The sequence below is a fragment of the Leptonotus elevatus genome, chromosome 4, assembly GCF_054856555.1.
Source record: "Leptonotus elevatus isolate MCC_2025b chromosome 4, RoL_Lele_1.0, whole genome shotgun sequence".
In the NCBI taxonomy this organism is placed as follows: domain Eukaryota; kingdom Metazoa; phylum Chordata; class Actinopteri; order Syngnathiformes; family Syngnathidae; genus Leptonotus; species Leptonotus elevatus.
In genome coordinates, this window is record NC_141242.1 from 15,159,565 (window position 1) to 15,184,077 (window position 24,513).

The 24,513-nt window shown below is 39.8% G+C and overlaps 1 long non-coding RNA gene across 2 annotated transcripts; it reads right to left on the reverse strand.

Annotated features, from left to right (window-relative positions):
- Nucleotides 1-7,520: 7,520 nt before the first annotated feature.
- Nucleotides 7,521-24,513, reverse strand: LOC147175676 (uncharacterized). Of its 2 annotated transcripts, XR_015094617.1 has the most exons (4): nucleotides 24,431-24,513; nucleotides 22,596-22,722; nucleotides 16,486-16,611; nucleotides 7,521-11,078 (listed from the first exon to the last, which is right to left on the reverse strand). It is a non-coding gene; the product is annotated as an uncharacterized LOC147175676 (long non-coding RNA). The 2 variants fall into 2 exon arrangements; XR_015094618.1 differs by lacking the exons at nucleotides 7,521-11,078; nucleotides 16,486-16,611 and adding an exon at nucleotides 20,161-21,322.

Here is a 24,513-nt window from a genome sequence, read left to right on the forward strand (position 1 = left end):
ATCGCCTCCAGCCGACCGCCCATGATCCCCGCTCCTCCTACACTTGAGGCGGTCCATCTCTCTCTCTCTCTCTCTCTCTCCCCCTCTCTCTCGCTGAGGTAGCAAATTTGTGCTCAAGGGCCAATTTCATTTTTACAAAGATGATGATTTCAATAAAAATAAATGTGTATGTGAAACAGTTGATTGAAATCATAATACGGTCAAAAGTCAGAAGCTGAGAAGCACTGTGTTTGTTTACTGACAAGATGTGCTGCAAGGAATGTCACTATTTCTCTGTTAAAGTTAGATATGGGAGCTGTAAAAAAAAAAAACATCTGATAAATAATACTTGGGATGTCCTTCCTGATCACATTTTTTTAACCGGAGCCTGAGTCCAAGTCACTTAATTTTGAACATCTGCCGATATCAGGTCCTTATCCAATGTATGCAATATATAATGAAGAAGAAAAAGAACATTGTCCATATTGCAGTGGTTCAAATCAAGTAAAGAACTATAAAATGTGATTCTTGATTTTTAGAAATTACGAATTTTCGATCATGTCGATTGGATCAGAACAACCCTAAATAAGACACAATTGCCTCTGCAGCCACCTATTATGGCTTCTAATGTTTCAAATTGTATTTGCATTTAGTTTTTGTCTTTATATAAACATGTATTTGTTGCTTTAACAGCATCTCTGTGTTTACAAATGTAGCCTAAATGTCTTTGAGAATCACAGAAAAGTATATCAAATCTTAATCCATTATTGGTGCAAGATTTCATGGACCTTAAAAAATGACTTGATGACCACATCTGGTCCACTGGCCTTGGGTTTGACGCCCTCGTCCTACAGGAAGAAATCCTGCACTGTCTTTGTTCTCCAACTCATTCACCCAAACACATCTTTAAGTTATTTAAAATCAACCGAAAGAGCAGCCTCAGCCTTACTACTATAAATAAAAACACTCCAGTCTACTCAATAATAGTAATCCACCGTTATTAGAACTGAAGCCTTGTTAAAACACTCACTTTCACTGTCTTATGGGAAATATCTGAGTATTAGAGTGTCAGGGACACAGATGTAAGCTTATTGCCTCAAGAAAAAAAACGTCGCACAATTATGAGAAAGTCAGCATTAGGAAAACACATGCAAGGGTATTTTGAATCCCAGCCGGATACTTGACCTTTTTTTGAGGGGGCACACTTCTTCTAATACACGGGATACTTGATCGCGACGTGGGTTTGATTCCCGGGGTGGAGACTGGCGGTTACACACTAACTACATGTTGAGTTTAGTTACGTTTTACAGTAGCTATATAGGTTGGTACTTGATTTTTAAGTACCGGTAAATTAATTCACAAGAATGGGGACAAATAGTTTCAGAGACTGTTTTTCACTATTTTTGTTCATTGTTCACTAAATATTATCCTTTGTTTTATAACATATACTTCATGTTTGCTTCATGATAAATACATTTTACATGATTTCAGGCTACTTGTGTTACCAAACTGTTCTAAACAAGTCATGATCATTTTATTATTGTGAGCAAGACAGTACAAATGACAGATTTTTACATGTCACCGTTTCTAAAAAAGGACGCTTTCCTGGACTAAAAAAAAACAAAAAACAAAAAAAAAACGGTGAAACCAGGGAGCACTACACCACTGAATTTAAAAGTTCATTAGCAAACAAAGCCGAACGCCATTTCTGTTGACAACTATGCCCGAAGGAATGTGACCCAGCCCCTTTTATCTGTGAGTGGCGAGCAGTTGCCTTCCTTCTCTGGTTGGATTTAAGGCTGCACGATATGGACAAAATTCCTTATCTCGTGGTTTTTGTCAGACATCTCTATTCTTTGGTCTTTGACTCAGCATGAGACTTTGCATCGTTTCAGTGTTTTATGGCGTCTGCATGCTGCAATTTATTTTATTGATACTTATTGACTTACAAGTATTCACTTCCCTATTTCTTGCTATTGAAGTATTAATATTATTTTTATTTACTTGTATACTTACCTACTTATATTAATTAATTTTATTTTGTGTCATTTCATTTCACTTGCCTCTTACTGCAAGACTGATAATGATACAAGAACGATATGATATGAGTTCAGTGAAAACTAAGCAAAATATCCATCTAAAAGGATCATGTGTAAAGTGCATTGTTTATTAGAACTTGGTGACAGTCGTCAACATTAACAAGCTTGGCAATAAAAAACAGAATTCAACTCACATTATACTGTAATGTGATAAATAATTTTATCCAGCAACATAAGTTGCTGTTGTGCTTTTGTGCTTGCGTGCGTGTGTGTCGACAATTTTGTCCATGCATGTGTGTGTGTGGCTTGGCTGATTAAAATAAAAGTTTCCCATTCACTTGTGAACGTTGTAACGTGAGGACTCACAGGAATCCCAGCGATGTCAACTGTGTCAGCCTGGATCGATGTTTGACGTTTGGTGGCTCCCATTACAATACGTCGCTTTGCATCCCTTTTTTTAATCCACAAAAAGGCAGCGGCAGACGCAGTTTGCCACATAAATGACGCGGGCGGTCATTCGGCTGGCGGGCGATCACGTGCCGGCTAACCCGGAAGTCGATTTGTGTGTCGAAGGACGTTTGTTAGGAGGCATCAGATTCCCTAATTGGTTGAGGCCAGAAGAAAGCAAAAAACAAGGCGGAAATTTTAACAACAGCTAAATGAGCAAACGGGTAACTATAAATATAAATGACTCCTGAACATTTAAACCAATGTAAATGTCTGCAACCTAAAACATAGCATGTGTATGAACAATGAGGGAAAAACCTTTCACAAAAGCTTCACTGATATCCTGGCAGTTGTAGAAGACGTGATGAGGATGTGCAGCAAAGCAGAAAGTGTACCAAATAAGCACCTTGGGGAGGCCAAGCATCAGGGATGCACGCACACACATGACATGAGGTGCTCTCAAAGATGCTCGTCAGAGTAAACGTCGCAGTTTTTGACAACAGCAAGACACGTCGCAGAGACTGAACACCTGATGTTGCAGCTCCCCGCTTGTTTGCAGGCTTTTATAGCAACTTTCAGGAAGAGGCGTATTTAGTCTTTTGGGGGCCCTCCACATCCGGGTACTGCAACAATTTTGCGTGTTCATTTTTTATCATCGGCTAAAAATGATCAGTTTGAGAAAGTCTCCCATTTCCTGAGCTATAGAGAAATTCTTTATTGAGGGTTGTTATCAAATAATTGAACCATCCCAATCCTTTGACTGTAATTGAACATTTAAGTGTTAGAAGAAAATGCTATTAATCAGTTTTTATGAGATGTTTGGAGACATTTGCCTGTGTTCAGCAGACAGCAAAAGTGTACAGCAGACACAGTCAGTAGCTACAAGCAGGTGAGTGGAAGAAAAGCCGAACCATTTGAAAGGTGACAGAAAGAAAACAGAAAGTGAATGAGAAAGAATGTTGGGCACGACATTCATCATGTGTCAGAAAGTGTTAACGTAATATGAAGGGAAGATAACTGACCTTGAATCTACACACACAAAGCAATGTATTCCTATGTTACTGTAGTATCTGGTTGCCATGGCAATGATCATGTACGTCTGATCTTTTTCTGAATGGTATTTTTTTTTAATTGAAGTTGAGAGTGTTAACGTTGATTTTTGCATCCCAAGAGCAACGGTACAGCACATGTAGTCATTGTTGCCTTTTGTTTGCCACACAGCACCCGGCGTTTTTTTATTGCGCTCGTGCAGGACATTGACACCAAACCTTTGCAGCGTGTCCTTCACATTGGCACAAGTTAGCCGTTGTCAGCGGCTTTTCCGGCTTGGTAAATCTGTGGCAGAGGCCACTGTTGTATTCCTACGCTAGGTTGGCTAACTTTAAACAATTCAATATTGACTTAACAGGAATTTATCAGAATTTTTAGTTTGATGTAGTCTGACCATCGCAGGAAGGTTTTTGGGACACTAGGCCGAAAACGTTTTCCAAGAAAGTTTTCCACCCCTCTGGGAAGACTAGCACACGACTCCCAAAGATGTTTGATGGATTACAAAACATCACCTTAGCCAGTTTAAAGGCTACCTTGCACCTAAAATTGATCCGCTGTAAAAAGGGTGTGTTCAAATTTTAGCAGCTGGCTTTGAGAGTTCCCGTCAACGCAAGATCTGACAATGAAAGTAGTGATTTGGTGCCGTAGGTGAAAATGCAGATTGTTGAATCCCCCGCACCCGCAAAAATAAATAAATCAAATATATAAATATATAATATTTAATAGCACACCACACAATAAATACCAACTTTTACAGATAACTACAATTTTTTTTTTAAGTAAGACTTTACTATAGATTTGTTTACATTAAACCAGCACGCAATTCTTATCTTGCATAAATCAACATGGTTATGTCAAACAATGATTTATGCAACTCTATTTACAGGTATCGGGCCTGGACTGACTGCTTTGTCGAGAGCTTTACCCCACTCTGATGCACAGAGTAGCATAGATGTAATGGTGGAGTAAACAAGTTAAGTTACTAGCAAGCTAAGAAGCTAACCCCATTTTCATGTTTATTTTTTATAGACAATGATGATCGACTGACATACATGCTTCTACCCTTGGCCCGTTTTTCTTCCTCCTCCTTTCGCCGCGAGGGCTTGGACTTTTTCATTGTAAATGTTTTTGGGAAAGATATTTGTCAACTGTTGGCATGTGAAGCCCTTTGAGACTATTTTGTAATTAATACCGCCATAAACGTTATAAAACGTTTAGCATAAACCTAGGGAAGGGCGCCGAGGACGTTAAAAGACGTCCCCTATGTTTTTTTGTTTTTGTTTTTGAAAACGGGTGCAGGAAAGCCTTGGGCAGCTGTGCTGAAAGTATCAGGCAGATCTGATTAGTAAAAGACTCGTTTTGGCCCCTAGAGGGCAGCGATGACTCTCTTTGCACAAGGTTGGATGGGCCGCCCACCGTGGGCGTCAGTAGAAGACGTGAGGCGGAGCTAGAGTGTTGAGGAGACATGGCTGATGAAAGCCACAATGGCGACCGGTTGCAAGCATCTCACGCTTGAGCATTTTTTTCAAAGACGGAAAGCATCGATCAATGCTAAAATGCGCATTGATGTCGACGATGATGATGACTCCGAGCTTGACGCCAAAGTTGGAAGCCTTGACGCGACTGTTATGATCACGTAGTAAGCCTCACCGGCTAAGCGCGGCTAGCGCTGCTAAGGCCGGAAAACGCGCACAATAGCCGACCGGGTACTTCTACACAATCGGACATTCGATCGGGCGATGGAGAGTTGGCATCGACCAATGCAGATTGATGATGATGATGATGATGACTCCGAGCTTGACGCCAAAGTTGGAAGCCTTGACGCGACTGTTATGATCACGTAGTAAGCCTCACCGGCTAGCGCGGCTACCGCTGCTAACGCCGGAGCTTTCACATGCGGACATTTTGTCGGACAATGAAGAGTACCCCGAGTCCAATGCATATTCATCGGAGGAGCGGGTACAGTCTGATCACGGAGAAGACACTGTTTCTGGACTACGATGCCACCATGAATGGAGTGGATAAAATGGATCAAAACATCTCTTACAACCCGGTGTAGCAACTGAAGGACACGAGGAAGCGAGACGTAACGAAACCGTAGCATGATCCTGATATTAGACTTGATGGCAACACACACTGCAGTATATACTTGCTATTCCCCGGAAAAAACGGCCTGCAAGAAAGTGGAGCATGCGAAGAGGCAATCTGTTGTGCAAATGCTGTTGCGTCTCCTTGCACGCAGGAGAGTGTTACAAAAAGAAAAACTGCCGTTGAAACATCCACATATTTGTAAATAGCACCACAGTTGCACACATTTGTAAATAGTTTGCCAAATTGTTGTCAAATTGTTACACTGTTGAATGTAAATAAATGTATTTTGCTATCAAAAAACACTTTTTCATTCTTGGTGGTAGTGTTTTATAGAAGTAAAGCACTATTTAGGTGTTTGTGGCATCATTCATGGACAAAAGGAAGTGTAAAATTCACTAGAATGCATGAAATAATATCGTTTCACTAAAAGCTTGATTTCTCCGTATTTTGGTCCAAAACAGGCGAAATTGGGTCAAACTAACCATTTTCTATTGTTGATTACTAAAGAACGGAATAAGGTAGAAACAAACTTTTTTTTTCTGATGAAAGATGAAAGTCCAATCTTTCATTTGGTAGTACGTGTGTTTCCATAGTCCAAACAGAACATTTTCTGTGGACCTTGAAAGATCAGTCAAAATGCTTAAATCGGCTGGCACTGACGGCATCCCTTTTCTGAAAACGTCTGGCAGTCAAAGAGTTAAGGGCTATTTAAATAAACTTGAAAAAAAAAGAAGTTTTTTTGTCCTGCAATTTGGCACCCCCTCCACTAGATGGCGCCCTCTGCGACCGCCTAGTTCGCCTATGTCCAGGGTCGGGCCTGGAAGTAGCACTGTGCTAGGATTTGCTGTGAAGGCTTCAATAGCATTTATAAACGTACTTGTTCCTTTACTTTTGAATCAGTAAGAGTTATGCTAATATCTAAAAATAATAATAATAATTAACACCTAATTCTACGCTTCAATAATGCTTGTGTCCCTTCTAAATATTTTCTATCCCAGATCTTTGTGTCTTTGTCTCCTCCACAGCTCTTTTGCTGCCTCCGTCTCCTGAGGGTTTCCTTCAGGCCTTAATACAAGCTGACAGTGAAAGACAGGCCAAAAGGACTTCTTTCGGATACATTACGCAGAGGACAAGACACAATGACTCGCTCCCTCGCTTTTCAAAATTCCAACACATGCAATATTGTCACACAATCTGATTTGCATTCATTTATTGTGACTCAAAGAGCACATTTGCTTTTTTTTAATGCATACATGAATTTTTGTATGCATAAGTCTATCTCTGCTGATTTTGGGCAAGAGGCACGGCCTGGAATGGTTGCAGGTCAATTATAGTGCACATGTACAGTTGATAGACAACCTTTCATACTCACAATCACACCTAAGGGTGATTAGGAATCCAGGAGGCATCCTAAACAGATGCCAGAGCCATCTCAAGTTCACATATATGCAGTTACATTGTATTATTATTATTATTATTAACTACATCCTTTAGAGAAGACGATGACATTTGCCCATATGAGTCTGTGTGGTGTCACACATTTGCTAAACTGGAGGAATCAAATCCATTCAGCCATCCATCCATCGCCTCTGGAACATGTGGCCTGTCTTCTTTTATTATTCTGTCATAAACAACAAAATGAATGTGAGTGAAAAAAAAAATAACAATTGGTCATTTTGTTTGCAATCAGCTGTGTTTTCGTCAGAGATTTAATGTGCTATTTGGGCACTAAGAAGGTGCGAGAGCCGGAAGGAACAATTACCACTTTGATATTTGTGCGACTATTTTAGTCTTATTGTGATACACACATTCCTTCTGGTGTGAGAATGTAGACTCCACTATTATTTCTACCAAGTAATAACATACTGTGGGGATTTAGCTGTATGCAAACAGTTGCAAATGGGGATTTGTAAGGTGGAGCAAAGTCATATTGCCAAATGTTTCAATTTGATCTCATCGCACAGCAGCGGAATAGTCAGGCCTTGACTTCAGCTAAGCCTAGGTTCTATTTCAATCCATCACGGTATAAAGGGCATAACAGTGGATAAAGCCAAAATGTATTTAGTGTGGGTGGGTGGTGTTTATGCTTTCAAAGCTTCTCATCTCGAGGTATCTAATACTGTATTAAATATAACAACAGATAAGTCATGAAACAGTGTAGGTGTAGGGAAAAAGATGTGGACAACGCTGTTTACATTTTGGTTTGTGTTTCTAGTTTTCGTCTTCCTTGTCACAGGAAATGTGTCATTTCATTGTCATGATTTATTGCCAAGTCAGAAATATTATCGTCCTTTGTAGCAATCGGTTATCAATCTAATTGATTCTCTTGATAAACAGTTGTTGGGTAAGAATAATCAACATCCGCTGTGCCTATTTATAAGCGTATTCTTCAAGGGTAGCCGCCATTAAGTGAGTTATCTCTGTCACCACATCGAGCACTTCTGTTGGAATAATCAAATCACATATGTTAAGTCAAGCCTCTAATCTCATTTTCAAAACCTGATTATATTTTATGTTTGCAGGGCACGGCAGTCTCACTCACTGCAAGGTTGTCATGTCCTATATGAAGTTGTTGTATGTGTTGACTAATTATTTATGGACCATAAAAAATACAGTATGGGCCAGCTGCTTTGTCAGTAAAACAACATTGGACTTTTTTCTTTTGCAGAGATTCTGAAGGCAAACATATTACAGCTAGACTGCATGCAAAGATGGATTGTACTTGAAAACACAAACTATTTCATGCCCCTAGCGAATCTGCCAATATGGTGACAAAAAGTAGACTCGATTTTAGCAACCAGGTCTAACTTGTGGCGCAACACAATTTTGGTGGATTATATCAAGCTGCAGGCAGAAAGATTTAGCGCTACTCAGACATGTGTGGTGGATGTCATTGTATTTCAGTCATAAATATGGCAACAGAGCTTGACAATCCCTCCGGCTCATCGTAGAAATCAATCAACCCACAAGGGAGCAAAACTCCCTGCTCTATCTGCGCTAGTCAAGCAAAATTAGACAGGCATGAAAATAAGGCCCGATAACTCTCAACCATCATTGTTTACATGTATGATGTGGACAAAAGTCAATTCTCTGTTATGCTGCTAAACACTCAACTGGGAAGACTTTTTACAAGATGTTAGGTGTCTGTAGGTCCATCCAGAAGATTTGCAAGTTCAGAGGTCGCTGACTTTTCTCACCTCGCTTCCTTGCTTGATTAACAAGTTGCTGGTGAATCAAATTGAGATGGATGAGCCTGTGCGGTCAACAGCGGTGCTACAACATTTGATTTGACCAATCACCAAGAACTGGCGTTAAAGCCGCAACATCTTCAAAAAAACAAAACAAACATGAAGCAACTGCAGATTCTGTAAGAAGACAATTTCGAACACATACAGACAACCACTCGCGTTAAGCCGCCGCCCACTGGTTTTCTTTCTTTAAGAGTCAAATTTCTGTAATTTTCTGGTCATGAAAATAGTATTTTTATGTCTCTTACTCGTGATGTCATCTTTGACTTGGACTCAGACATTTGTGACTCAAACTTGAAATGATATGGAAATCAGCAAATCAGATGTGAATTTCCCATTGGCCGCCATGCCCCAGACTGTATTATTATCCTCGGCTCAAGACGGCAGCATTGTGAGTATATATAGACTCAAGATTCCTATTAAATGGACAATCTGAGCATTCTCGCTGTCTTTCAGTTCAGCGTCTAGATAAAACATTTAAATCATTTAAATCGTCTCTCTTCAAGGGCGCATCACTTTGAACTCGTCAACATCGGGACACAGCAGCACTACACTGTGACAGAAAATATTTGACACACGCAAGCATCTCATGCTGACGTTACAAAGCCTTAAAAAAAAAAGCGCATTCACAGCAAACCTGCGGAGATAGTTGCTATCGTTAAACGGCATTCAGACTTCAAGCCATGCCTCACATTTTCACTACTTTAGCAAAATCAAATGTTTCTTGCGCTGTTATTTGTCATTCTCTGGCTGTGCTGCAGTGAAAGTCCCGGGCAGTGACAAACGCCATCAATCCAATCATCAATATTACATGATATACTTCTACTATTAAGTAAATGCACTCAGTAGTGTTCTGTTTCTGAACATGTATATTGACTGCATGCAATATTTTTCTCTTGCTGTTCTTTGACGCACAAGATTAACGTGACATAAGTCAAACAGTTATGCTATTTATTTGACATGGAAGCCAGTTTTAATTTAAGCTTTAATTTTATCTCTCTTCTAGCTTGACACACAAATTTACTAGCAGACGTGACATTTAACGTGACTCACATTCACAGTAAAAAAAAACATCCAAATTAAAATGACTCACATTTAAAATACTTAAATTTCAGATGAATACACTCAAAACATGGATGAATGAAAAAAAAAAAAGAGGAATACTATTACTGACCTTGCCTTATTCTCTTGTTCATGCTAATTTCCCCAGTGAGTGCAACAATTGAATTTGCCACAGTTCCCTCTGTGTCACATTATCACAAAAGAGTGAAATAACCTGATGGTGAAAGTGGAGAATTAAGAGGAACATTCACCTTGCCGATGTCTTTCACGCCTATCTGATTAGCTGTCATCACCCATCTCCCAACGTCTTCATCCCCTTCTCACATTCTCCCTCTTTCAGTATTTCCAGTGAAATCTTTTCACATGTCTTTATGAAGAGCCCCTCTGCCATCTTCACGCACACTTATTTCAAACATTCTTACCAACGCTCCTCAAAAGTCCCGATCTCAACGCATATCTAAATGAATGTTATTTCAGGGAGACTGTGTATCTATAATGCGTGTCCCCTGTGTGCACAATTATAAATCTCTAAAAAGTCACTGTGGAAAAATGTAAGCGTCACCTGGCGAAGCCGTATGTGTGCGACCTCCCACACGTGCACACACGTGCACGCATACAGACAGCAGATGATACAGAACGTGCCGCAAAAAGCTGTAAACATGCTCATATTTGCAGCTTCTACACAACAGTATGTGAGAGAGAGATTTCAATGTAATTACCTCCCGCAGCTTTTTTTTCCACGGGAATGGAGCTTCACCTGGAAAACACCGTTTGCTTAATAGGCTATGAACCGAACTGAGATATTAGACTTTCACTGTGTCAAAGTGAAGTCAACTTTGCATTGGTTTTGCTTGTGTGTGTGTGTGCATGCACACGTGGTGCTTGTATGGTGCATGTCATAAACGTTCATGTGGTTATGCAGCTGCAGAGGGGCCGAAGAGAGAAGCCTAGATTGGATCCAGTGTGCGTCTGAGGAGAAAGGGAAATAACATCAGGCGTCCAGACCAGAAAGGTGAAAAATTACCTGTCATCACTTTTTTCCCCCACGTTTGCTTGCTCGCCTTCAATCTCTGTCCTCGCTCTCACCTTCAGCACCTCTTACTTCACGCGCTTTGTGAGATTTACCCCCTTGCTGCTTGCAATGATCGGACTCCTGCTGTCTCTATGACGACATAAGACAGAACCATGAAGTAAGCTTGATTATATAGTGTTGTACTGAATGGTTTTAACCTAATTATTTTTAAAAACTACATGCATTTAATGGTTGCCTTTCTAATGATGTCACATTTATTTATTTTTTGACACTTTATGAAACCCTGAGTGAGTCAGGGCGGAGCTAACTAAACTGCTTGACGGAAGTGGTCAAAACAGCCATTTTGGGCCTCCATTCTGGGTGAACAGAGGATTGTAGAGCCACGGAAGCATGGCCAGTAGGGGTGGGAATCTTTGAATGTCTCACGATTCGATTCCGATTTTTTGGGTCTGCGATTCGATTCAGAATCGATTTTTGATTAAGGACGATTTTTGATTCAGAATGATTTGATTGACAATGATTTTTGCTTCAATATACAGATGTGCAAGGAATTGTAATGATCTACTCCAGTCTGACTCGCTAATGCTAATTAGCGCGCTACTCGCTGTACTTTTATCACTCAAAAGAACGGCTCCACACTGCAAAAAAAAACTTATTGGAATAACTTGATTGTGACTTTTTCCTTCTACTCTCTAATTTGGCTACAACTAAACAGTGTATTAGACAGTGTGGAACCACACTGTCCCTCAGTGGCCAAACCGGGTACAACATGAACAGCGCTCCAAATAAAGGCACACACAGACAAAGGCAAGACAGTATAAAATAATTTAAATAAAATAAATTTTGGGACATTTAAAATGTATTCTGAATCGTACTAAACGGGAATCGCGATTCTTATGAGAATTGATTTTTTGGCACACCCCTGATGTACAGCGTGTTCAGGGGCCCAGGGAGAGGGGCGAGATTGTTTCTGAGTGTCTAGGCCTGAGGGCATTAGGTAGCACCCAGGGACCACTTCAGTAGCCCCGTGGGCCTGCATTACTATTCTGCATAACAAACAAACAAACAAATAAATACAATATTTATAAACAAACATTCTAAAATTATATTTTAGTACTGTATCGTTCAAAGGTCAGCACTGTATGTAGTGCAGTGTTAATTTCGACAAGACATTTTTATTTAGTTTTAGTTATAGTCTTTTGACAAAAATTAACTAAAGTTTTAGTCATAATTTAGTCATCTGATTGTGTTTTAGTTTTAATCCAATTTTAGTCGACGGAAATGCGAGCATGAGCGAGACACGAGATGCTGCATCCAAAGTCCTATATTAGAGTCAGAATTAATGGTATCGGCATGTTACTTGTAAGTACTCACCGATACCGTTTTAATGCAGTATTGGGGCCTCAGCCGATACCAGTAACACTAAATACTAGTTGATGAAAAAAAAGAGCGATTTTAGTCGACAAAATTGACAGTTTAGTCGAAATCTTCCTACAGCATACATTTAAACTTTTATACAGAAAATTATAACACACCTATTTGTAACACGCAAGACAAATTTAATAGGCCTACAGCAGTGTCTTTATTAATTGTTTCAATGAAACATGTTGAACTGACAATAATATATTATAACTTAGTTTTCAACTAAATAACAAAAAAAAGTGAACAGTTGCTTGAGATTAATCTTACAGCTGCACAATGATTGTAAACATGCTTGAACATTAAATAACTGAACAGTTTCTGAGGCCCCGTCCACACGAAAGCCCGTTTCAATGTATCCTTACAAGTTTCTTACCGTTTAAGCCGTTTGTCCACACGACGGCGCGTTTCAGAGCTTGAAACCGATCACTTTTGAAACCGGGCTCCAGAGTGGAAAGATTTCAAAACGCGTCCGTCTGGACACCATATGCGGCATACTCCTCCAGTGATGACGTAATGGTCGCAGCTCGATGACGATGCATTGTCGCACATTGATGACGTATGCGGCAATTCTCGCGTGCACGCGAACCGTCAGTCTGTCAACAACAATGGCGGATTCCCATGTTCAACAAGCGGTGTTGTACGTGAATCACCCGCCATTGTCACTTCTCCTGTGTTCGTCTTTTTCATTTTCTTTTTGTTTTGTAGATTGCAATAAAGTTGGGGGGGGGGGGAGGAAAGTGTCCATCTTCTTTGCTGATTCTTCTTTTACACTTTCCGTTAACTCCCTGTGGCTGCGCTACAGCGCCACTCCAGACTTGGCATATACATTACAGCCGTTAAATGTCCTCAGCGTCTTCTTTTGGGCACACGCAAGTCTAGAAATGCTTCTGTGTGTACGAGATTTGTTTGAGGAACGAAGCCGGCTTTGTTTCCGTCTGGATGGGGCCTGAGTTGTTCTTTTTTCTCCCACCTGCGTTTCATTCCTTCTGATTGGATTGTGTGAATTTAAGTCACCGTTTTTTCATTTTCGCTTTAGTCATTGACAAAATTGTCAGTCAATTTTAGTTATAGGTATAGTCTCAATACATGGCTTCTATTTTAGTTTTCGTTTCATTTTCGTCTGAAGAAAAATTTCCGTGATGAAAATTATGCCGAAAATTTTTTGTCAACAAAATTATCACTGATGTAGTGCACAAGCAAATTATAATATCCGTGGAGACAAGCTAGCTAGCTAGCCAACGACGATGAGAAGATTTACCTCCAAATAATTTCAGCAAATTGGTTATTTCAGGTGTGTGTTTATGAAACTAGCATTTGCAGTATATCCAAAAAGTAGCTCTCAGTGTCAAAAAGGTTGATTCAAAAGCTGTTTTCCACATAGAAATGAGGCGTATGGGTGCAGTACCACATGCCCCCAGCAGAGAGCAAGTTCCCTGGATGGTTGAGGCAAGTATTTGGGTTTCGGTCAGTTTGTAATTTCCGATATTTCAATAAAGTGTTAAAACAGTAAGCGTGGCATCTTAAGATGGCGTATCATGAACGCTGCCAAGGAAATATTTAACAAAAAAAGAAAAAGGAAGGCACTTAGTCAAGAATCAGTTCCGCACGCCCCCTCCACAATTGACTAGCTACAAATACCAGCAACACAAAACCACTATTTCCCAAAACATGGCTATCGTCTTCTGTATTTTCAACACACTGCGTTTTTAAAATAATGTTTCCTGAAAAAGCCATTTTACAAAACAGTGTGATAAAGAATAAAAAAAAAACTGGGATTGAAGGTGAAGGGTTCTTAAATAGACCAGAGCATCTGTTAGCATGGCAGCTGGCAAGCGGAGGAAAGGTGCAACTTGGGAGGTAGAGCGAGGGTGATCAATGACAGAAAAACAATTTCTACAATCCTGTGAATCATAAAGTCATAGAGAGCGACCTGGCAGGCACGGCTTTTATAAAGGCTGATCACATTATATGGCAAAGGGATTTCTTCACGATTCAGCAGAAAACACATGTTACAATAGAGACCTCTGACCCATGACTTCATCATCCATTCAGCAGTCATTGAAAACCCACATCCCGGTCTGGCCATGGGAGTTTTTTTTTAGTAGTTCTTGATGTGCGAAGTATAGCACTGCAAAGACTGTTGTGCCACAAGCCACGCAGAGAAGCTATTTAAATGGGAGGTGCGAAGTGGGCAGTCAGTGAAGTCATTGTTGTGTTCACGGGATCAAGCCAGACATGTTGGAGGACATTTGGTGCGCACGACACCCTATGAAAAAACACGTCACAGTGGCCAACACTTAAGTAGCGGATGCTCTTCTTATTTTGTGTGTGCTTCGGATGCCCTGGCGCCAACACGTGCCGTGTTCACTTGCGGGAGGACAAGAGACAAGAGGCGCATTCATAGCCACTAAAATCTGTTGTGGCTGAATTAATCACAGCGTGTGGACACAAAGAGAGTGAGGTGATTTCCCTTTTTTTTTTTTATATATATATATATTTGCTTCCACCTGTGTGCAAATATCAGGAGGGTGTGAGGTGCCATGTTGACTCAGTGGATCGATAGTTGAAAAAGAAAAGGCCAATCCTGTACTGTAATAACAGTAGTACACGGAACATTTGTATTAGGGTATTGGTTCTCAAATGGCGGTACGTGAAGGCACTATTTTTAAAAATAAATTTAAAAAGTAGCATCCAGGCAAAAATAATTTTAAAATAATTATTAAATTATGTAAATATTTCAGGAAAATATATGTTCACAAATGGAATTTTATATTCAGTAGGCCATTCAGTTTCATTGTCCTAAAAATCCAGTTTCCTCAAACCAGAATGGTTCGACCCAACCTGTCATATGCCATCGAGCATCACCTGTCAATCATTTGAGATAATTTTTTTGAATTAAGTTCATGCTTGATAATAATAATATATAGGCTATATAATAATATAATGGAGGATACTTTATTTGTAATTAATTTAATTATTTCCTTCGTTTTTTAAAGTTATATATTTGGATTTCCAAATGTAGTTAAAGAGAGACCACTGTACAAATGAAGTTCCAAGGTTTAATAAATCAGACAATGATGTCTTTTTTTTTCTTCTTGAAACAAAAATGTTTTGCGCTGGTTTTGGTACTTGGCTGAAAAAATATTTGTATATAACATGTAAAGAAGAGATGCTAAAGTAAATGTAAAGTCAACATGGCCAGCGACCACACTTGGGGTGTAAACTGGGTTGCTCTAAGTCCATGTATTTAAGTTCCATCGGCAAAAGTCTGGAGGGAATACAAATGGATGACATCTGAGTTTGTAAAAAACCTGTTAAAGATAGTGACACCATCATTGGCAGGGTGTTGCTTCTCCATTCTCAAACCTGTCGTAGTACCAAGATTGACCTGTGAGAGGCAGCATAGTAGGACAAGGCATCCAGCCAGCCGGAAAATACAACGAATGGTAGAAGAAGAAACAGGAGACGCTAATTGAACTGTTAGTTTTAATTTATGGTTGAAAACTCTTCTCTTTGGCATTTTTAGTGTAGTGAATGACTTTGGCTTGGTCAAACTCACTTTGTGATCTTTAAAGTTCGAACTTTATATGGTTGTTGGCCTCACTATTTTCCAGAGAGAGAGAAAATCCCTCTGAACATGAACACATCCCACACCACAAGATAATCCCTCAGGATAGACAACCCAGAATCAGGCCTTTACTGACATTTAAAAATGCACAAATCCACCCCGATTTTTAGGGACGCGTGTACCCCGCTTTACAAATGCTTCACTATGCAGACAAGCACAAGCATGACAAAGTTACGTTTTCGTAAGTTACAAGTTTTCAGGACAGCGGTACCATAGTGACGTGCAGTTGGTTCCTCATATTTCACGAACCAACTTCTCCTAGCTTGTTTTGTCTAGTACATAGAACATTCTCCGATGTTTTTCAGCAGCTACGGAATGGGCGTAAAATAAAAGTTGAAGGACGTCAGAAGAAAGATTAGAAGGTATAGATAGTATAGAGGAGCTAAAAGCTTAGAAGCGGCCGTGCAGTGAAAAGATGAGCTATTTAAATCACAGCCAAGAGAGACGGACTGAGAGGGAGAGAGGACGTATTCAACCAGCACTTACCTACGGGTCACACACTGTTAATGGAAAAGATGGAGTGATGGGTAGATGGAAAGGAAATGCGATGAGTGAAGGAGGAAACGGGTCAGGGGCTCGAGAGAAGGGAGGGATGGCTCCGAAAAATCTGCGCTGGGGAAGAAGCAACAGAAAAAAGGGTTAAGTGGGAAAGGATGTTTACATACTGTATACATTTGCTCTAGCGATATTTAGTTAATTATTAAAATACCACTCGTAAATGTTTAGAGGCAACGCTGTAAAAAATCTGTCCAGACTTGTTTTTAAACATTCTCAATCATATTTTACAGTTGACAAAAGTTACTTTTAAAGTTACTATTTTTGTATTATGCTGAACACAAAAGGGTTTGTGATCCATCCATCACAAGAGAATGTTCAATTTACAATTGCAAATCATTATTTATGTGGTCAATATCCAGTTCGGCAAGCAGACAGATTTCCTCATGTTTCGTTGTCATGTGGTGTCTCTCACATTTTAAAATTTGGTTAAGATGTTTCAAATTAGTATACGTGTGTGTAGTCCGCTTTAAACAGACAAATTTCAATAAATCGCAACTTTGTTTACTGGGCTTTTATGTCTCCATTGACAAGAGACTAATGTTTTCTTATGGAGGGAGTCATGGGTTAATAATCGCAACTCCACGGTGACCCCGCTAATGTTGCTGCTACCAACATTACACTTTTCTGCCAATTCCCTGGCTTAGACACATAATTCAGATAAAAAGACAACACTCGCACTGAGTGTAGGATAAATGATGGCATTAATCTTCCTTATGAGTGACAGGCTGTAAATGTAAGTAGCCGAGACCAGTTCACTGTGTGCGAGTGGTGGGGTACACCCAGGACTGGTTGCAAGCCAATCAAAGTTCACATAGAGGACCATTCACACCTCAACAATAACAACCTAGCATGTACTGTATTTTTACGGAATGTGGGAGGAAAACCAATTTGGACTTTCGAAAATCGTCACAATTATACATAACCAAAACGGATTTTTACAACCACATGTTAATTTTGTATACCGGTTGGTGTCATTAGGGTCGTGGGTGTAGCTCGAGCCTCACCCAGCTGATTTTTGGGCAATAGATCCACAGATAACAAGATGCAGTACGCCAGCACGCTGTAGCAGTTCCGCCGACCGACATGCCTCCATGTTGGCAGGGGCGATGTTCCCATCATCTACGCTGGAATTAAGCCAGAACTTATTTTTCAATTGAACAAAAAAAAAAATGCCTGACAAATATTTTTTTACCTGTGAAAGTTTATTCTCAACTGTATGCAGCACATGTGCCATTTTCTTTCTGCAGAAGGAATGCGCGGTCGACTTTGCCCCTCCGAGCTTAGCGGTTGCTGGAGGCACGCAGCTCAAAAGGGTATGCCATGCACTGGGCACAGATAGACAACTATTTATGCCAATGGACAATTTAGAGTCTTCAATTAACAAACATGTTTTTGGAAACCTGGATAAATCCGGCACGCGCATGCGGAGAACATGCAAACTCCACATGGGAAGGCAAGAGCCGAGATTCTACTTTGTAACTACTTTGAATAACTGCAACCATTCATCAACAAAAAGTTGCACATTATTTCCAATGCTTATTGTGTAAGAAACAATACATTTGTGCACGTCATGACGGCACTTTATCGAGGCCATGTTTTTGTTTGGTTTTGCAAAACAAGATGATAACTCTTGCCTACAAGTCAGCTCCCGAGTGTCTACTCTTCTTGCTCCCGCTGCTGCGAAAGAGCACACAGATGCGACGCAGTGGCCGGCTGACAGCTGTATACAGAAGCTCACTCCTGCACCTGTCCGCTCACATTACAAGGCCGATTATTCGCCGTAGTCTGCACACCCATCGTGTATTACATTTAGAGTCCATGCGCCCTCTTGTCACACTGATCTATTTTTAACAGTAGCGGGATGGGGACGTGTGGACCACTGCTGTGCAATATTCAACACGTACCACTCAGAGAAGCATCCCGACACCTTATTGGCTGTGTGTATTGCAGCTCTACAGAGTTGGATTGAATTGTCATCTTATAATATTGCCAAAGGTCATTGTGTTGGCGTTTTGGTTTTTCTGCAGAGGAAAATCAATAAGCGTTGTCTACTGCACCTCTTTTGACTTTTTCCTCCTCTCCTCCCATTTCTTGCTTCCCTTCATTCTTTAATCCGTCTTCTGTGTTTGTGCTCCTCTATCCAAACTGAGAAGGTAAGCTTTCTCCTCGCTGTGTGTGTATGCACGTATGCACTGTTGGTGGTGAAGGCTTTTGTGAGGTTGGGGGGTGCGCATAAAGGTCAAAGCTGACAGCCTTTTAGCAGGGCTGCCAACTACATAGGAGGAAAATACATGGGCTGTCCGATAGAGAAAAGTCTGCACAGGCAGACATAAAGACCAAAGGCACATACTACGTGGATGGAGAAAAGAACTTTACACTCTGGTTACAAAAACGGAACTTGATACAAACGCATATACAGCATGTTCATCAGGAGAGTGTATAGGGTGTACATCTTGTTGCACTATTGTGACCTTTATATTCAGTGACACATTTTATGCTTTTTTGTTTTTTTACAATATTTAAAGAGACATCCAGTGATTCATACCGCCATCTAGTAGTGAACTAATTCATTCATTTTTAAAACCGACTGTTTGTGTCAGTATGGGAAAAAAAAAGTTGTATCGCATAAAGATGATTTTTTTTAATATACAGTATATAATTGAAGGTCTAGTAATCACTAATTACATGACATGGCTGTACACTCTAAGAACAGTTGGGTCAAAAATAACCCTACTATGGGTCAAAAATAGACCGATCCTCTACCTGGGTCAATTTGACCCAACTTTGAGTCAAGAAATGGGTCTTTCAGTGTAAAACAACTCATAAATATTGATCAGATCCCTTACTTGGGTCAAAAAATTGGGTCATAAAATAAATAAATAAAAATAAAACGACCCATTGAAGTGGATCGGTCCATATTTGATACATAATTGGGTTACTTTTGACTTGAGAGCTGCTATGCTCCGCCACTATCGTCCTGCAACGGATGCCCAAAGGACAACTTCGCAAATGTATTTAGCCCGGGTCATAGCCGTAGACGGCTGCCTAGGGCCACCAAGCCACCAGGGGGCCCCCCAAACACTAGTCTCTACCTGGATCTGTAGTCTCTATAGCTCTGTAGTCTTGCCTGAAGACGATTAAAATGTCCTGTCTTTATCTGTCTCTAATTTTGTTTATTACATCCCCTTTATGCTTAAAAAATAAACATCGGAAATATATTAAATAAACTGTGGTGATAAGCAATGGCTGGTGTTACGTTACTAACTGTGTGAGAATGATTGACAGCTACCCATCAGCCTTTCCCATTAGTGAGAGTACTAAACAAAACAAGACTCTGTAATGGCATCAAAAATAAGTTCTCAGCGGCGCAGAAAAACGGAACAAAAACAAAACTGAAAAAGAAAACCGGTCAAAAGAGGAACGTAAGACACTTGTTGGTGATGGATAGTTGGAGGCAAAACTCTTCTTTTATTTTTAGCAAGTTTGTTTATTTGTTTTGCTAGCCAGCTGGCTAGCCTCAGGCATTTATTTATAGATGTTAACCTTACCTTGGCCAGCCCCAAGTTCAACTAGTATAATATGTAAATTATTGTCGAAAAGCTTAAATGCTTAAAAGTGACACATTTGTAATTGGGCACAAGCTTTAAAGAGACACAGTACATCACAATTTTTTTTATATGAAAACAGATTCATTTTAATATTCTGTATTGCTGCAATTTTACTGTAATTAAAAAATAGGAATATTGGTCATGGTCTATTTGCTTGATAACATTTGCCCTTTTTCTAAACACTCAAAAGCTGTTTTACTTATTGACGTCAAGATGGCTTTTTCGGTTTTGCTCATAAAATAGGGCTGGGTTTAAAAAAAAAAAAAAGTATAATCGATATCGAATCGATTTTCATTTTTGAGCCTGATATTGATTCATAAGAAGTCCTGCAGGTTTTGGATGTTGCCCTTCTCAAGGTCAGCTGATCTATGATCAGCTCATCAGCAAGCTCTGCATAAGCCTGATTGATTGGAATCAGCTGCGTTGGAGCAGGGAAACATCCAAAACCTGCAGGACTCCGGCCCTCGAGGACCCACTTTGCCCACCACTGATCGAAAGGGTTAGGAATCTTTTCATTGTAGTTTGGCAAACTAGGGGCCCCCAAACAGCCTCTTGCCTAGGGTCCCCATGAAGCTAGAAACGGCCCTGGTCACAGGTGTCAAAGTCGAGGCCTCGGGGCCAGATCTGGACCGCTACATCATTCCGCATGGCCTGCGAAAGCAAATTATGTGCCTTGACTTGATGTTTCTTGCTGAAATACCAATTACAAATTGTCCTCACTTAAAAACAAAAAAAACATTGCGGTATAGCGCAAGTATTTTTGGTTCAAGTCAATTTTTTTCAAATAATAAAATAAAATATGACGATTAAAACAAGAGAGTAGAATAAAATAAAACACACACCTATACGTAATATATTTACATATAAACACAATATGAATATATAAGAAAAACATTAAATCAGTGTAAGTAAAATAAACGTGTAAAAGATAAATAAAAGTAAAATCAATAAAAAATACTAAAACCAATCAAATCATTCAAACACTAAACTTAATGGGTGGGTCTTGAGCCTCTTTTTAAATATATTGACATTCCCTGCAGCTCTAAGTAAGATCATACTTGCGCTATAAGCCGCAGTTTGACACTAGAATGGGTCCATTCTTGTTCAAGGATGTACAACATGCTTGGTGATTGCCGTTATCAACTGGATCTGGTATTCTAAAAAAAAAAAAAAGTTTCACATGACCATCATCATCATCATCATCATCATCACGAAAACATCATTTTAACTGCGTGTGTGGATCACCATGACGAGGGACTGTTGTTCACGTAGTCAGTCAGTATGCAGCTGAGAGAGACCCAACTGGAGTTATTAGCTGGCAATCAATCTGCCATGCCTCTCAATTGATCCTCCACGCATGCGCATGCACACACACACACACTTAGCGAGGGGCAAGATGTGGGAGATGTTGATCAAAAGGCTGAAGAAAAGAAAGCAACTGAGATGTAAGGAAAGACGGATGAGAGACAGGAGGATAGTGACTTTGGTCTCAACCTTTGTGTTTGCCTCAGCATTGATCTCTGTCTCACCTCAACACTAAGGTCAAACCCCCCCACCCCCCCCCCCCCCCTCCCTCCCCCCACACACACATATTTGCTGAGGCCTTGCCTTTGACCGGCTGACTGGTCAAATCAAACTGAGATCGCTGCAAGGCTCCAGGGAGACGCACGCACACATACACACACACACACACACGCGCGCGAGCGCGACAGCCCGTGAGGATTTTAAGCAGAGAATAGAGACGATTTTAGGGTTTAACACACCAGGACAGAACATGAGGATGTGACACTCAAACTGCGTCACTTGTGTACTTTTTCCTCTCTCATTTATACAAAGCCCAAAGTATGGATGTAACCGTGTGTGTGTGCGTGCGAGGTGTCTGATCGTAGTTCTGCTGTGTAAGCACCTCAGACAGACAGTGTTGTTGTTGTGTATCCACAGAGGAAATAAAATAACAGCCCACGTCTTTTCAACCCACTGACAACTAACTCTCCCTCCCTCCCTCCCTCCCTCCCTTCCCCAACTCTCTTCCTCTACACCTTCTTCCTTTGTTCGGTTATTTTTCCTACTTTCACACCTTTTCATTTATTCCACCTCCTATTATACGTGTGCTATTGTTATCGATTTTTTCTTCACTTGCTCACCTTTTCTGAAATGAAAGACAATTACTACTACTACTACTACTATTTCTACTACTGTAACTGTTAAAAAAAAAAAAAAAAGTTACGGGAAAAAAAATCTTTAAAAAAAATACAGTGCAAATGTAAATTTTACAGAACAAAATAGTATACAAGCAGCATGTTCTTAGAACATTGTACTTTATTTGTATAGCACTTTTCAACAATACATGGCCCTCAAAGTGCTTTGCAGTTTGACGACTCATTTCGCCTGCTGATTACAGAACATCAAGAACAACTGGAGTTTCGTTACCTTGCTCATGGATCTTTGACAGTCACACTGCACTGGGATTGAACCAACAACCTCAGGGTTGCAAGACGACCACTCTTAGACTGAGCCACGCCACCCTATTGTTCTTATCAGTAAAGGACTGTTGAACCTACAAGTTTAATAATATTAGTTAGGATATATACAAGTTATTCTGTAAAGTTGTTTATATATGCACAGTATATTTTTTTTTACAGAATTACTCTGGTAAGCACAAGGCAAATTTTTTTTACACATGCTTTTACTCTATATCTAAATATTCTTATCTGTAATATGAATTTGTAAAATGCATGTTTATTTTGGCATAAACAAAATGTACCAAAGAACCCACTGACAAAAAGTGTTATTCTAACACTGCCATTAATGTAAACAAAAAAATGCTTCATTGTTTATGTATTTAAATTTTTTTATGTCACGATTTTACAGAAATTCACTGTAAATTCTACAGAATTCTTTTTTTTACAATACGACTACTTTAATTTGTGTGTTCAAATAGCCAACCACCACTTATTTGAATCCATATGATGAATTAAGGTTATTTTCATGACTTCATTAATCTACACATCCCTGCACAGTGTCTTTTTAGGCTACATGTGCACAATCAAAAACAAGCTGTAAATAAATAAATAAATAAATCTGTCATTTATTACAGAAGCGTATTGCATTTACTTGGAAAAAAAACCTCCTGTGTTTTTCTGACTAATTTTTTGGAAGAGTATTGTTTTTGTTTGTGTGTGTGTTTTTTTAATTTTCAGTTTTTCTGAATATTATTTTCCTGTTTTACTGAATATTTTTTCTGCCAAATAAAATTTCTGAAAAACGGGGGGTGAAATTATTCAGAAAAAACATGTTTCAAACATGTGTATAGGTTATATATATATATATATATATATATGAATGATGGAGAGGCTAGGTTTGGACTGTATGGGTTGGAGTATTTCTCTTTTCGCCCTCGGGGTGTCGGTCAGAACACAAAGGAACAGTGAAGCAAAGATGTGGATTGGCAGCTTTAATCCAGGAACATCAGCAAGAGGCAGTTACAGTAGTTGCACTTTAGTGTACAGGCATACAGGCATGCAGGCATGCTATGATGCAGGCACTGTGGCTAACTATGGATGCTTGTAATCCTGAAGTCTTGTGTATGCATGGTCTGATCATCTATGTGTGTGTGAAAGCATGTGGAAGTGTGAACGTGAATGTATGTGTGCGTGGTTCAATGTGTGTGTGGTTCTGCAATAAACAGAAAAATAATACAGCGTATGAGTGTGAATACTTGACTCCAAATAAACACAAATACAGTATTGCATTACTTAATAGCACACATTGATTGGCTAAACAACTGAGCTGCAACATTACAAATTCACATGAACAAGCACTATGTTAGCTGTGCACATGAATGACTATAAACACACACAAAAGTTGTACAACATACTAAACATGAGCTAATTACTCAAAAGTATGACGCACGTAACGAATCCCTTAACATTATTGTGGCCGACTGCGGCCGTCGCGTATTGGCGCCGCGCATTGAGAGCATAATGTCCCAAACTCACGGCAGACATTACGTGCAAAGTGGGACAAAACATGCAAATAAGCACACAAAACTTTAGTGCACTTCTCTACTAATGTCTAACACACAGAAGAGAACACATTTATGTAGTTAAATGGTGTTTAAGACACTTAATTAGTTACGTGGCGAATTTCAAAGAGGTACTCAACGAGCTGTCAATCAAATCGGCGTCGGAGCTTAATAAGGCACACGGTAGTGAAACAAATAAACACGATACAAAGTAAACTAAAAGACTACTTAGTGTACTCACTTTTGGTCAAAGACGCACACGATCGCCACAGCTTGCAACACATTCTGTCATGGCGGCGTCCAACTGCACAATAACCGCTGCGC